The sequence below is a fragment of the Lissotriton vulgaris genome, chromosome 5 (genome assembly GCF_964263255.1).
Source record: "Lissotriton vulgaris chromosome 5, aLisVul1.2, whole genome shotgun sequence".
In the NCBI taxonomy this organism is placed as follows: Eukaryota; Metazoa; Chordata; class Amphibia; order Caudata; family Salamandridae; genus Lissotriton; species Lissotriton vulgaris.
The window spans coordinates 225,183,745-225,196,385 of NC_141693.1; positions in this window are offsets into that span (position 1 = coordinate 225,183,745).

Here is a 12,641-nt window from a genome sequence, read left to right on the forward strand (position 1 = left end):
AAAGTAATATCACATCGATTCATGGTTGAGCAATCCCTTCTACACCTTACACCTTGTTGTCTCTGCCTCTAGTGCCTTCTTGCAACTGGCTGTCTCTGCCTTTAGCGCTTCTTCATGCATGGTTGTCACTGCCTTTAGTGTTTCTGCTTTATATCAGTGCTGGCTCTGTGTTATGCTATGGCACAGTATCTCTTCTTTCGGCCTTACCTATAGAGTTTTTACAGGCTTGCTCATTCTGCTCCTCTGTAGGACCTTCACCTTCTTCAAAGGCCTCTTAAAGCTAAAGCTGCACTTCAACTCCACATACGCCAACCTTAGACCGCTTCATGAGGTGCACGCACGAGCAGTTTGCTGGACCACGCAAACTGTCAGGCAAAGCAGCTTTGTATACTTAGGGGCAGGTATCCCCTATATCGACAGTTGTAGCATCCCCTGCCGCCTGTGAGCACGTAACAGAACACGCCACACACAAAGCTCTGATTTGCACGCCTTGATTCTTAAGCATGCAACCGTTAAATGAACATACTGCAAGCTTTATTAGACACACCCAGTCACACCCCACCAATTATGAAATACTTGTAAGGAGTATGTCGAGGGCCACTAGAGGCCTCATATATACAAACACAAGGCACGACAGATGCTGTAGACAGTGAGGAGGATCTTGCACTTGATCCAGGCTTCAACCAGTGGCCAGTGAAGTGCTTTCAGAAGCAGACATAGTTCAAAGCAAATTATGTAAGTAAATATGGGTATACTGCTTTTGTAGTGTTTGCAACCTGACATTTTTGGGAGGCTAGTGTAAGCAATGTCCCAGTAGTCATGGTGATACATGACGTGGCTCTGGTCAGTGTCCACTGATAGTTGCCTTGAAGCATATAAAATATGTTGTGGGATAAAAAAATTCCTGAAATAAAAAGTAAAAAAAAGCGAGTTATGCCTGTTGGCTTAACTGGGTGATTAACCGCCGAAGGGCAGACAACATCACGCTCCAGACCACACCATGGCGACCCCCACGAAGGAAAATGTGGAACTCACTTGATATCTATTTTGACACTCATAAACCTCCATGAATAGTCACTTCCATTGACCACCCGTAACCCTTGGTGTCCTTCTCAATAGATCAGGACATACATTACACAACCGGGTAACACTGGACTGGTCGGAACTGTTGATCCCATGGTGGCACCCCCCCAATCCCCCTTTTCCTCTTTCTTCTCTCCCCTTCTTCCTAACTTCTTCTTATATAGGCCTATTCTCTCTCACTCTTCCTCTTCCTCTTGGCCTCCATCTTAATGAGGCCCCTTGAATTTGTTGAGATACAAGCAAATGTCCGGTCACATCTGTATGTAACAATGTCCTTCTGGATTATCCGTGCTAATGCTTGCTCTATCGTATTCAACAATATGTCATTATCCCTGCTCAGATGTACCCTCACCAGCACATGTAATGTTTTCTCAAGGTATTATTTGTTGTACTGAAATATTCAATAAAAATTTCTTGAAATAAAAAATATGTTGTAGGATAGGCTGTTGAATAACGCTTCTATTGAAGATTATTCCCAGGTTCCTTCCTTAAGAGTGGTGGTGGTGGGCAGTACTGAGAACAGTAAGCCAATTAAAGGATGGTGAAAAGAACTCCTTTTCTCACTTTAGAATAATCTCAGTCTCGGTTCCAATAATTAAGTGCGCCATCTACTGGCGGATTTGGTCTTGGCACTAGGTGATGCTATTTGGGTTCTTCTACACACCATTTATGGCCATAGTCAGTTTTTGAAAATGTTTATTTGCCTCTTGTAATGTGCATTGTTGACTAGCCTAACTCCAGAACATATTACTTAGTACAATATCTTCTTGAATTTATAGACTGTTGATAGATTCATTTGTTACTCGTTATTTTTTTTATATTTTAAACTGCAGATTTCTGCCCGCACCTGGAGTGCATCAATGTGCTACTACACCTGCTCATCTTTCATTAGGTCCTCTGAAAAAACTGTCTCTTTCAAACAGAATGTTGCTTTTGTGACTGCGGAGATCATTTAGTGCACATATATATGCTCCTCATCACCCACTTTCTAAGGAACAGTATTTGGTAAGCGTGATGAAACCTTACACAATTATGTGATGCTACAACTTGCCACAATTAGAATGGACACTCCCGCCTGCACAGTTCTGTACAGAGTATCCTGTGGCAACTACATTTTGCATTGTGTTTACTGCCGGTCCCCAAGGATTCCAATGAACGTCCATCACCACATGCAATCCCAAACAAGGCGTTGAGAATTCATATTTAAACTCCTTTTACTTTCACAGTCACTAGCCATAATTCAACCACTGCTTATAACCGCACACTATCCATACCAGCATAAACAACCCCCGAATAAACAGTTTTAAACTATCATCTAAACTCATATCGAAAAACAGAAATATTGTAATTATAGTGATTTCATCCACTATGTTAATGGTAAAGTGAGGCGCACGGTCACCAGTAATGCCATCCATTTCATTCACGATGGCATCTGTCTCACCATGTGTGAGGCCATGAGCAAATCATTTGGTGGGTGGGTTATGTTTTTTATCTCTAGTCAGGAGTTATGGTTTGTTTAGTTGACCTCAACTGGCCAATTTCAGAGTTTTTTTTTTATTTCATAACCATAATTTTACTTTAAATGGTGCCACTTAATATTATGTGAACCATGTTATAACTAAGTATGGGCGGAAAATCCGTTCCGCTCGTGGATTTTGCGGATTTTCGGTAAATTCGCAATCCGCGAGATTCGCGAATTTCCCGCAAAATCCGCAAATCCGCGAGCAGCGGATTTTATGGCTTGCTCGCACTGTTCGCGTGAGTTCGCGGCTTCCCAGTTCAACTTCCCGCCCCGCGAATAAGCGCTAAATTGCAGAAATACGATTTTAGCAAAACTGAAACTACTTACCAGGTTCAAAAGTTCAAGCTCATCATTAGTAGCCATTTCCTGTAGTGCTTCCTGAGGGGCCCCTCCAGAGTTCAGTTGCCTACTTGCAACTATTATGTGACCCTGCTCTGACCCTCAGAATAGTTACACATATGCCACAAAGGTCCTGAATTACAGCTAAGGGAGACAAGCAGGAGCCAGGCTGGAAGTTCAAATCCAGTGACACATTAATCAGCCCCTAATTCATTATTGTCAGTTGGGGCAGGGCAGGTGTTGTAACTAATTTTGCAACAATGAAAGCACTTAGCAAGTGCAAAAGATCACTAATCAGGAAGCACTAAGGAAGCAGGTCCCAGCTAAAAAAATATTCTGTGACACATTAATCAGCCCCAAATTAATTCAGGTCACTTGAGGCAGGGAAGGTGTGCTTTGCTTTGCCACAATAATGTACACTGGACAACCAGAGGGTGCTGTGATGAAACAGAGGGTGGCATGGGTGAGCCAGAGGGTGGCATGAGTGAACCAGAGAGTGGCAGTGGTGACAGAGGGTGGCAGTGATGAAGAAGAGTGTCCCAAACAGGCTGGACACGTAGAAACAACAAGTTCGCAAAACTTGCGACCCGACAGGTAAGTTCGCGTTTGCGAAATTGTACAAAAACCCTCGCGAACTGGCAGAAACCCGCGCGAACACACAAAAAAAAATCCGCAAATTCGCGAGAATTCGCGGATTTTGCGGATTGCGAGTTCGCAAATCCGCAAAATTTGCGAACGCGAGATTCGCAAAATTCGCCCATGCTTAGTTATAACCTTGTGTTATCAGGAGTGCCAGTCAAGAAAATTCCAGGAATGAAATGGACTATGAAGAACAGTAACAAACGGCGAAGAAGAAACAGTGGTGGAAAGAAGGTTGGACTGCATCTCAGCCGCTTGTATTTACTCAAGAGTGCATTCGAGTTGATCTTTTTTGCTCACTGTGTCACTACTACTACTTGCAGAGAACAAGTGGATGCAAATCAGACTTGAACTTTGTTTGGGAAATGTCCCAGCCCCCTTTTCTCAAGATCAGCTTCCCATACTCTGGAATTCTTTTAAGCCCTTGAAGAAGGCACTCAAATTTTAAGTTTGCTGTCACCCATCTATAGGATCTTGAACATCTAGAAGCGCCCATGTTTCTTTCTCTAGTGAATTAATAGCCGAATGAAACCCATAACATGAGCCTGCCTCTGCACACTCCAAGTGCTCCTGTCTCCAGCCAGGAGAGCTGTATGTGCCACATTTTGAATTTGATAGTGTTGCAAAAGTTTGTATTTGGTAGTAAAACATTGTAACATAACCCAGGCCCAGCCACCTGGTGTCCAGGCTCTGAAGCTTAAATTGTCTGATGTGGGCTCCTGTCAAAGGAAGGATTTATTCCCCACTGGGAAACTGCTTGGTAGAGCAGAGAGTATACACTGGGCGGCTTTCTCCTTTTATCTTCATAGTGGAGGGTCAAACTAGTGCTTGCAGAAACCAGGCAAACCCATAAATACATGAACATTTGCTTTAGTTATGTTTAATGCTAAACTTACACATTTTGCTTTAAAAATATCATTTTGAATAGTTTGAATTGAAACAGCTGGATTTTACTACGATTCCGACTGAGCAACAATTTTAGCAGTTCCCTGATGCCAGCTTAATGTGTATAAAGAAGGGTTTCTTGGCTTTTTGAGCAGGTCTGAATTCACCCATACAAGTTTATTTGCTGGTATACAGCCACAAGTTTATCTTTCCCTGCAAATGTTATATTTTAAACCATTACGGTGCCTCTGCTGACTGCATAAAACCTTTTCTTACAAGTGCAGTAAAAAAACGTATCAATGATTGTTATGTACACTGAACGTTAATGAAAGTGTAAGAAGCCTGTTTTTTGCAGTAGTTTAGTAGTGCTATAATATTATTAATAGGATACTACAAAATGCTAGTGTAAATCTCCACCGCTTCCTCTCCTATCTTTTCTATGAGGAGAGCCTCACGCATGTAAGCTTGCACAATGACCATATGCATGAACACATTTTCCCATAGACACAGAATGGGCAAATCCCTTTAATGCATCTGGCCCTTAGGCCCTTATTACGACTTGTCTCCGCCCAACACCATATCGGTATGGGATCCACACGACCATTGGTCTGCGGATCCGCATATCTTATTACAATGCGACCACACATAGTGCAGCCGCAAACTTCCATTTCCCTATGGGGGCTTGTGCTGTGGCCGTAAACCGCCCGTAGCACAAGCTCCCATAAGGAATTAGAGTTTGTGTGAATCCCTGCACTGTGTGGTGTGGTGCCTGCCAGACAGTGCAGGGATTCACAGGGGGGCATCATAGGTGCCCCCTCGCCCCCCAACCGGACGCAGCAGGGTGAAGGGGGCCATGTTATGGTTTAAATCTTTTTATTGATTTCAACGCAAGGAATAAACCAAGACCCTCGGCCCCTCAGTGATTTGCAAAAAGACACCAATGTTGCATTGCATCGTTACCATAGGTAATAGGCATGGAGCGGGTCCACAAAATGAACAGGAAAGGTAACAAGTGGAGAAATAGAAAAGACCCCCCGCCTCCACCAACCCACCTCCCCACCCTACCCCTCACCACCCACCCCTTGCCCACCTTGAACTAAAAAAGGAAAAAAAGAAAAAAGGGAAGGGGGAGAAGGAGTGAAAGCAGCCCAGTATTCAGCGACCTTTCTTGCGAGCTTTCGTAGGGGTGCCTCTTGGAATCTGTGTGTCTGGGGGACAAAGTAGCGCAGGTACCGGGGGCATGTTAACTCCTGAAACTCGGATACCAGCAATGTCAGAAAGGGCCTCCACAACTCTGGAAACTCTGACACCCTGCCGGCCAACGTAAGAGTGAGCTTCTCCATACCCAACACCAGCCAGCGTCTCTGAAGCCAGCCAGTATGTGTAGGGAGCTGGGTGGAGTGCCAGTGTATCAGGATATTCTGTATGGCCGACCCCAGGGCAATCGTGATCTGCCGACTCTTCCGGGATTTGAGTGGATGTGTCAATGGGTTAGGTAAGCTGAGGAGAATATAGGAAGGGAATCGTTGGAGCTGCGTCTCGAAGTGTAAGTCAATTTCGTCAAGCGCTTGGGACAAATACGGTTGTATGCAGGTGCAGCTCCATAGAACGTGTTCCAATGTACCTACCTCCCCACATTCCCTCCAGCATAGGTCGCTACGGCGGAGGTCAAAGCGATGTAAGTGGTCTGGTGTGTAGTACCAATAGGTGACAATCTTGGTCAGGGTTTCTGTGAGGCCCATTTGGTAGGCCAAGTGTCGTGCCCTGTAATATATGCCTTCCCATTCCTTGTGGCTCAGTGGTCGTCCCAAGTCTCTTTCCTATCGGGCACGGCCTACATTATGTGTGTAAGTAGTATTGGCTAAAAGCATTTTATAAAGGTGAGAAATGATCTTCTTATCAGAGGTGCGTGTTACAAGCCATTTCTCATAAGGGGTTAATAGACGCTGTGCCTGTGGTTTGACTTGTGGGGGTAGTGCCCAATGACGGATCTGGAGATATGGCAACCGTTCTGTTTCTGGGATATCGAAGTGTTCTTTGAGCTTCTGGAAAGGAATGATGCCATCCAGATCAAAGAGATGACCTAGGGAGAAGAGCTCCAGTCCTGAAAGGCCAGAGCATCCGTGCCAGGCTGGAAGTCCGGATTGTCAAACAATGGTGTGAGGGGCGATGGAAAAGTGGTCAGTTGTGAGTACGCATTGGTGCGGTCCCACAAGTCTACGATGGTGCTCTTGATCAATGAAGCATACAAGTTAGGAGGGCGGTGACGTTTGCCAAGGAAAGGAACACCTTGCAATGGCCTACCCGCTACCGCCTGATCCTGGAACAGCCAGTGCTTCTCTGACTCCAACCATTGCCATTCCACCATATATCAAAGCTGGACAGCATGATAGTATAGTAGGATGTCCGGTACCCCCACTCCCCCCTTCTGGCGGAAGAACTGTGACCTGGTGTCGGAAGCGGGGTTTGCGGCCGTGCCAGATGAAACGTGATAGATCTGCTTGGGTCTGTTGAATCCAGCCCCACGGAGGCCGGAGGGCAAGGGTCTGGAAAAGATATAGGATCTGGGGAAGGATAGTCATTTTGTTAGCTGCAATCCTACCCAACCAGGACACTGTGCAATGTTTTTACCTATTTAATTCTGCGCGTATGTGAGTGCGAAGTTTAGAATAGTTGACGTCAGCGGTAGCTTGGATAGTGGGGCCCAATTGGATACCTAAGTAGGGGATCGCAGCTATCGCCCATTGCACCAGGTGTTCCTCTTGGAGAAAGGTGAGGGTGGGCCGGGATAGAGAGATGTCAAGAGCCATGGATTTGTCCATGTTGATTTTAAATCCCAATCCTTGTGTGAAGTTGTCTAACTCAATAAAGAGGGCACCCAGGGCTGTAACCGGTTCTGATAAAGAGAGCAAGATGTTGTCTGCGTATAGGCTAATGGTGTGAATGTCTCCCCCAAATGTAATCCCGGTTATGAGAGGGTGCCTTCGAACTCGAAGCGCCAGAGGTTCCATATAAAGCGCAAAAAGGACAGGTGAAAGTGGGCATCCCTGCCTTGTGCCCCTCCCGATGAGAAAGCGCGAAGATGTGTGGCCGTTGACGCAGACCATCACCATGGGGGTGTTGTGTAGTTCCTATATTCCCAATAGGCTCTGCACATCGGAATAATATATACTATAGACTTGACGTAGGACTTAGGTCGACTAGGTCTCTATCGAATATATTTAACTTAATTGTGTGTGCCAGCTAGCTCAGAGGTCAATAGAAACGCTCTCAAATAAACAAGAAGGGATTAGTTTCTGACAACCGCGTAAACATGACAACTTTGTTTCCCCAAGATAAAACTGATCTTCAGAGTTGTGGAAACAAGAGATAGATATTTCACTCAGTCAATCGTGCATGCTTCGTTTCATAGGAGGTGCAGAGAATTAGAGAGACGGGCGTTTTCAATAAAAAGTATTTATTGAACAGTCTTCTTTCTATTGCAAGTAAAGTGTACTGCTACAATCGTAATACTGGCTGCAAAGTACAATTCTTACAGCAAGAAGAGTATTATAAAATAATACTGTGAAAGCATGGTATGGTTTCTAAGCCATAAAATACATACATTAATAACTAAAGACTAAAAGTACTCAACTGGTGCTTCTAAAATACGCTTACCCCGATGTACCTAACCTACAAGGGAAGAAGTAAGTGTGGTGTAGCATAAGTTCAGTTTATTTTTTGCCAAGAATCTATCCAAGATTTCTCTTAGGGTCTAATCAGCTCCGTACCTTGGTTTAGAATGAAGGAGGTCTGGTATCTCTCTGTCTCAGGACTCGATTTCCCAACAACCCGCAAAGGAAGCTTGGAAACACTGGAGCTGGATTTCTCGACAAGAGAAAAGACAGCATCTCTCTCAGTGCGTCTGCTTCCTTCGGCACTTGCTGCAGCGAGATGCGTTGGGCAAGTAGATAGTCGAACTGCTCCAAACCACCGTGTGGTTGCTTGGGAAAGTGTGGGCATATTTATACCTTGAAGGTGCCGAGTTGACGTAAGGTTGGACATAATGACGTCATCAAAGAGTCTCAGTTCTTTGAAAACTCCATAAGTTCTTGGACAAATCAATATTCAAGCAAGGGGAAGTCTCTGACTACTGAAGGCGAGTTTTCCAAGAAATCGTTGTGGATTTTCGGAACTAGTGGAAGTAGCCATGCCGTATTTGGACCGCATGAGCTATGTCTAAATATGGTTATGATTTCTATGCCTATATAAGGATATGGTGATTTATACATATGTAAGGGCATGAATCAGGAAAATTACACTAGGGTCCTAAAATCCTATACAACACCCACTCCACTTTATTATGTTTGACATTACTAAATTATAAGCACTAAAACATATCTAAAGCATGTGTTTTACAATCCCACCCCAAAATACAAAAGTTGCATTTGAAAATGGTTGTACACATAAATGAGCATTTGTACAGTACGCATTTAAAAGCAATAGTTGTCATTCAAAGCATATGTTATGATGTTGGCAGCGCTAACTGAATGAATCATGAAATCACATTTATGAAATGGCTCTAAGTTACAAAAGAAAATGTCGAGACCATCCCTTAGCAGAATATATAAATTGTTGCTGTTTTGAGGACAATGCTAAATATTGTCTCTGGGAAGTATTAAAAGAATTCTTGTTCTCTAAGAAAAGTCCTACTTTAAGCAGATTACTTTGTGCCAAAAAAAGTTACATTTTGGAAAAAGTCAAAAATCAAATAGTAGAAAAATAGAGTTCCAAAGCTCGAAGATTTATTTTGAAACGTGAAGGTCGAATTCAGAGTTCAGAGAACGCTGTGTGCAAATTTCAAAAGTTATTCTCGGTGTCAGGAGAAAACATTAAATCGTCTAAGCTGGCAAAGAAATCGTCTACCACAGTAGGTGAAAGTTGAACCACTTCATTAAGTAGATCAATCGTACACAGATGAGAAGCATCGTCGTCAGCGTCAGCCGCATTAGCAATGGTCGCAGAAGATGGTACCTGTGTGCCTGTTGGTCCACGTATCTCACTCTCAGCTGGAATTACCGGTGAGACCTCAATGAATGCCGTCATCAGGATTGGTAGCTGTTGGGGGCAACACAATGCACGAGCCGTTACCGAACCAAGCAAAGCGTCAACATCCGTTGGCAGTGCTGATGGACGTGTTGGATAGCTAACAAGCATTCCTCTCCACAAAGAAGGCCTCGTAGAACAGATAAGATGCAATCTTGCCAGATTGGTCTGAATGAAAGCAACCATGTGGTATTCAGATCTCTTAAACGAGCCAAGCCAAGAATCTATGTTGTGCTGTCACGATACTACATCGCCAGAAGAGCATTTTCCATGGTAATCAGGGTATCGCTGGTGACTGGTCTTGCCATAACGGAGGAGAAGGAACAAAAATAGTATCCCTGCTACGAGTCCCAAGATAAGAGACAGGCCGCCAAACACAGAGTGCACGAAGTTTGTAAAAATGCCTAGGACTGCTTCAAAGGGTGCTAACAGTCACGAAAAAACTGCCTTAAATACATGTATAATACCACTGGTATCAGACATTTTTAAGATACGACCTAACATTGCTGCGAAATGTACTGGGCAGTTTGTTGATAATAGGGCATGTATCTCTGCAGAAGTCCTTGCAACTTGCAGATCATAAGTCTCTCTGGACGAGGTCAGTGGCATAGTATTTTGTAAAAGAATGGCTTTCATTCTGCTTAAAGTATCAATTCGTATAGAAGAGATGTTCAGTGAAGGCCATAACGGTGACTCCCCATCTGTCTTGCTTTTAGGAAACAATACTTGTATACAACAAGTGACCCTGGCTGACACACTAACTAAGCTATTCCTGGCATCATTCCACAACAGCTGTGATCGTTCAACATTAAGTAGCTACCATTGGAGAGCTGCCTAAAAATTGGATCTATCACTGCTGCCGGAGAACCCTGCAGGTGGCAAGAAAGGTTATTTGAAGAACCCTTGCAGGCTCCGTGTAAATGAATACCTTGACACAAAAGTATACCACTTAGTGAATGTTTGTTGTGTGTGAATGGTAAATCCCAGGCCGACTTAATGTATTCTTTTTTTTTTGTGGAAATCTTTTTATTATTTTTAAAAGGAAGAAAAAGAAACAGACATATCCGGCGCCATACATTCAAACATAATAATAAGGTGAGCAGGTACAAGGAAACAGGATAAATACGGTACAATAAAAGAATAGCCGAGACTCCTGCGCTGATAATTATAAAACAGGATTTACGACATTTCAATCTACAACCCAACGTAGGTGCAAGCCCTCAGATCCTGTCCACCTAGATATCAGGATAATTAAATGAAGTACGGTCACCAGACATTAGAATATAAACTAAATCAGGATAATACACCACATTATTAAGGAAACTGAAAGGGAGAGTAGAAGAAAATGAAACTATAAAAACGAATTCAAAAAACAAAACTATAGACCCGTCCCCCCACCCTGCACCCCTGCATATGGCAATCGCCTAACCCCAACTAGCAGTGGGCCTGTCGCCCCAACAAACGAATTCTAAGAACAGAAAAGAGTGGAGGAGGAGAGTTTCCTACAGGCTCCCGGTCTCCCTACCCCCTCAGCCAGAAACGAACAATCCCTTTAGTAAACATAAGACATTCAGTGGTTATAAACAGTACAGAACAGGGGAGACGTGAAACACCGCCCAACCTCCCGCAAACATTATGGTAGCAAATCCCATGTCTTCCAAGGCCCCGAAATCAGATCTAGACAAACAATCTCATCCTTAGCCCTTCCGATCTTTCGTGCGAACTCTAATTGGTAACACCATCGCAACCCCAGAGAAGTCAAAGTACAAAGGGAGTTCGATAAAATACAGTCTGGGATGAGTCACAAACATTGAGTCATTGTAAACCGCAGCTACACATAGGGTCTCCCTCACCGACATTAAGTCCAACTGTTGTTTCCGCCATGAATGTAATAAAATCGCTGGGGAGGGAAAAGACGTTGTTGCCTTCCGATAGTCATTAATAGAAGTCCCCAGGAGTAAAGAGCCAAATCGATCTACTCCGATCAGTAGCGATGATGGAAGCTGCGTTCCTGTAAAAAAGCCAAGTCCGCGACTCCTCATTTGCACACTAACCAAGGGCATCAATACTTCTTCCTGCACGGGGCCCTCATCCTCCTTTACCATGTATATCGTGGGAGACTCAGTTCGTTGTAGTTTCTGCGATGAATCAGAGCCCAGACTCGGACCCCGGTTTCGATCTTAGCGATCATTTTGTGAGCAATGGATTCCAGATGCAGGTGAAGTGCCCCAATGGTGGCCAGTACAGTCTTCAAGGACGGCTCACAGTTCATCCGTTCAATCTCCGCTCGTTCTATATCAAACAAAGACGTGCACCCCGGAATGCCTGATCCCTCCGGGGAAGTAGACAGGAGCGGAGCGGACGGCAACGGAGGGTGTTTTATCAGCCAGAAGGCTTCGATCTGTATCTTGCCTCTGCGAGCGAGGGCCCCAGTCCTGCAGCTCCGGGAGACAGAGAAACCGGATCGCCGGGACGGGGACTCCCCCCCACAGCCACAGATGAGTCTTGTCACCACTCCTTCCATACCAATTAGACCGAATGAACGCCATCAAAATCGGGCCAGGATAACCTCCACTGCAAGAGACCGGACCCTGCCTGAGTCCCACGGCCGATCTTGTTCAACTGTAACCCTGCTGGGCCAGTACTCAAGGCCCTGGCTCACAAGCTGGGTTAGGCCGAAAACCAAAGCACAACACAACTCCATCAAACGGGGCGATAAAATTCCAGGGATTGCACCATCAGACTCAGCATCAGTTCATCTACTCGGAGGTTGGGTGTTTGATCAGGATATATAACAGGAATATCTGGCTGAGGACGGAGGTCTGCGGAGCCGGGAGCTTAAGCGGCAAACTTGGTTTCTAGCGTAGCTCCTCCTCGACTTAATGTATTCTTTACCCAAACTTTTATACAGGCCTGCTGGTATGTGTTTTAAGCAATACTGAAACTGGAAACTCATCCCTGGTATCGTGATGGTGCCATGCATTATCCATTCAACGGCTGGTTTCTCAGAAACGGTTAATGGTAATCTTTCCAGTTTTTCTATCCTCAGCACCGTATAGTCTGCTCCCCTTGACTTGGTGTTCATTAG